This window comes from Zingiber officinale, chromosome 10B (genome assembly GCF_018446385.1).
Source record: "Zingiber officinale cultivar Zhangliang chromosome 10B, Zo_v1.1, whole genome shotgun sequence".
In the NCBI taxonomy this organism is placed as follows: Eukaryota; Viridiplantae; Streptophyta; class Magnoliopsida; order Zingiberales; family Zingiberaceae; genus Zingiber; species Zingiber officinale.
Window position 1 is genome coordinate 50,761,414 of NC_056005.1, and position 3,748 is coordinate 50,765,161.

The 3,748-nt window shown below is 39.0% G+C and overlaps 1 long non-coding RNA gene across 1 annotated transcript; it reads right to left on the reverse strand.

The window, feature by feature from the left end:
- Positions 1-661: 661 nt before the first annotated feature.
- LOC122029822 lies at positions 662-1,630 on the reverse strand. Its single transcript, XR_006125196.1, has 4 exons — positions 1,489-1,630; positions 1,246-1,414; positions 982-1,166; positions 662-741 (listed from the first exon to the last, which is right to left on the reverse strand). It is a non-coding gene; the product is annotated as an uncharacterized LOC122029822 (long non-coding RNA).
- Between the last annotated feature and the right edge of the window lie 2,118 nt (positions 1,631-3,748).

Genomic DNA, 3,748 nt, shown 5'->3' on the forward strand with positions numbered 1-3,748 from the left:
GTCCTCCCTACAACACTCTACATGTGTATAAACAATAGAGTCACAAATAACAAGAATAGAGACTGTAACGAAGCAACCCAGATCATATCAAAGATCAAGCAAAAGAGACAAGCAGGAAAGCAACAAATAATAAGATTTAAGGAATGCAACCTAAATATCCAAAAACATATAACCATGCTTTAAAGTTCAAAGAGCTAAATAGAAATTTAGGAAGAAATACCCGCCTCGATATATCCCAAAATCAACAGAACCACCACGTCGCGCGACTCGTCGTCAATCAAGGTCCTGTATCACATATACAAATTTATATAACTATATATGTGTACTCTACAAATAGATGAATAAATCTACAAGTAACTAGCCAACTTCCTAGCAATAGCTGACCACGATTTCTACGCCTTTCTATTAGTAAGTGTAGATTAAATTTCACCTAGCTTACCCATCCATAAATTAAATCCCCTTACCGATCCTAGTCATCACTAATCCTTTCTATATCACCTAACAAGAAATGAACCTAACCATCATGGAAATCCATTTCAGCTTTAGGTGAATCCACACTTACAATCCTCAATTATTGAGGTAGCACAACAGAACATAACCCCACAATATTTAGGTTAACCTACAATGTGTACCCTTTCATTATCCAACATAATAACACTTACCACTGTTAACCAATGTTGCTCCACACAATCCACCGTAATTAGCTCCACTGGAACCGCACATAAAAGAAGCTTCCAACACCTAAACACCCCCAAAACCGGTTACTCCTGCTAGTGATCCGGATCATGGACTATAAGGATTCGGTGTTAACAATCTGTTGGATACACAGCTAGGTCAAGAAAGTATGATTTAAGCAATGCGTCATTTCCCTACCACAGAAGACTACATGCTGCATCTGCACCAACCGGATCAAGAAGAAAGAAATAGCCAGAAATCATCCAAACAAATCCGTTAACAACAGCAATAAATTGATCTCAGTACCTCTTCTTGATCGCCGGAGCAAACCACAGATCTGAGGAAGAAGAGCAATCCCCACCAGAGCTGTAGTGGCCGGAATCACAACACAAGCTCTGCTTCTCTCAGGATCTTGGCTAGAGTACGATCACAGATCCGGTGGAGGAGTTGATCTAGTCCAGCTGTGGTGGCCAGAAACAAGACACCAATCTCTGCTTCCCAAGGAAAACCACCCGAATCAGCCCTAGAAAAGATCAAGGTTCGAATTCACAACCAAAACCAAACCCTCACCTCCGAGATCGAAGTTAGGGCTCGACTTGTTCTTGCCGACGAACAAAACAAGGGAAAATCGGAAGGAAACAATGGGCGTTACCTCACACAGCCGGTCGCCGATGCCCAGATCCAACGTCGTTTCCCTTGATTCCCACCCAACAGCCGGCGAAATCCCCCGATCAAGGATCTGTCGCCGCCGTTTGCCGAGATCAGAGAAGAGGAAAAGGGATCGGGGAGAAGGAGGGTTTCGGTTCTACTAACCTTTCTTCCCTTCGATGCTCCAAGATCCGCTCCTCGCCGGCGACACCGAGGGAAGAAGCGATCGCCGGTCTCGGTCGCGTGGCGTCTGAGATCGCGAGGCGCAGGGGAGGAATAGAGAAGCCGAAGGTGAACCGGGAGGCTTCGGGCTTTATAAAGAAATCAATCCCACCCCTAGGTTAGCTTAATTAAGGCCTAAGTCTAGCCTTAATCAATTCCCGCTTAATTTGGGTATTCTAAACCTGCCTTTATCTAGCCCCGTCGGCGTATCCCTCATACGGAGTCCTATGGACTCCGTTTAGCTCCAGAAAAATTTCTAAAAATTCTTAAAAATTTTCCTAAGGTTATTCCACGATAACCCTAAATTAAATTCGCATATATTACAGTTTAACTTAGGAAGATCACATCGTTTAAACATGGAGTAAAAATGTTAAGTATCGTTTCCAATCCAAGTTTAACTTCTAAAGGATAATTTGGATTAATAATGTTAAGCATCATTTGCAATCCGAATTTAACTTCAGTAGAGCACATGGGTAGCTAGGATGGTTCTATGCTTGTACAAATTTTTATACAGGGGAACTAGAACGGTATTCCGAGTAGCAACCAACAATGATGATGATGATGATGGCGTATCTGAGGACATTGATGATAGAGTGTTTAGTGGCAGATCTAGTCATCCTAGAATTTGTAGTAGAAGTGGAAGAATGAATGATTATGTTGATAGAAACATGGGAAATATCAAGATGACGATTCCTTCATTTCAAGGTAAAAGCAATCTAGACGTATATTTGGAGTGAGAAAAGAAAGTTGAATTAGTGTTTGATTGTCACAACTACTCTGAAGAGAAGAAGGTAAAACTAGCTGCTATTGAATTTATTGATTATGCTATTATTTGGTGGGATCAAATTATTCTAAGAAGGAGAAGAAACAATGAGAGACCCATTGGCACTTGGGAAGAGATGAAATCTATTATGAGAAAGAGTTTCATTCCATCACATTATTATCGAGATTTGTACCAACGACTACAAGGAGATGGAGATTTCCATGATTCGAGCCAATGTGGAGGAGGATCGAGAAGCAACCATGGCAAGATTTTTACAAGGTTTGAATTTAGAAATTGCAAATGTAGTGGAGTTGCAACATTATGTGGTGCTGGAAGATTTGGTGCATATGTCCATGAAAGTTGAAAGGCAACTCAAATGGAAGGGTTCAATCAGGCATGGTCAAAATTCATCCACTTGGAAATCTAGTTGGAACAAAAGAGATGATAAATTTGCATCAAAGAGTAAGACTGAGTTTTTGAATAATAAAGATATTGGTTCTCCATTGGTCAAATGTAAAGAACCTATCCAATCTTCAAGAAATAGAGATATTAAATGCTTTAAATGTTTGGGAAGAGGTCATATTGCTTCACAATGTCCAAACAAAAGAATTATACTTTTGAAAGAAAATGATGATATTGAAACTGAGAGTAAGTCCAAAGATGATAATGTCGTGCCACCATTGATGGAAAGTGATGTAGAAGAGTATCCTGTTGAAGGTGAAGCCCTTGTCACTAGGCGTGCTCTAAATGTGCAAGTGAAGGAAGAAGATGAAGAACAACAAGACAATATATTTCATACCCATTGCCACATCAAAGACAAGGTATTTAGTATGATTATAGATGGGGGAAGTTGCACTAATTTTACTAGTACTATCTTGGTTGAGAAATTATGCTTACCTACCACTAAACAACCTAGACCTTATAAACTACAATGGTTGAATAATTACGGGGAAATTAAGGTCACTAAGTAAGTGTTGGTTTTATTATCCATTGGTAGGTATCATAATGATGTTCTTTTTTATGTAGTACCAATGCATGCAAGTCATTTGCTTTTAGGTAGACCATGGAAATTTGATAGGAGGGTCATGTACGATGGCTTCACAAATAAATATTCTTTTAAGATGCATGGTAAACTTGTAACTCTTGTACCATTAATTCCTAAGAAAGTATATGAAGATCAATTGAGGATAAAAAAAGAGAGTGAAAAAAAAAGATTGTGAGTGTGAGAAAAGGAAAAATGAGAATGAGAGGAGTGAAAAAAAGAATGAAAAAGAAACTAAAAATCTAGAGCAAGAGAGTAAAAAAGGGAACTTTTATGCAAAATAAAGAGAGGTTAAGAGAGCTTTTTATTCTCAATAGCCGATGATTGTACTTTTGTATAAGGAGACTTATTTCAACACTAACAATCTTAACCCTTCTTTGCCTAATGTTGTTAAATAT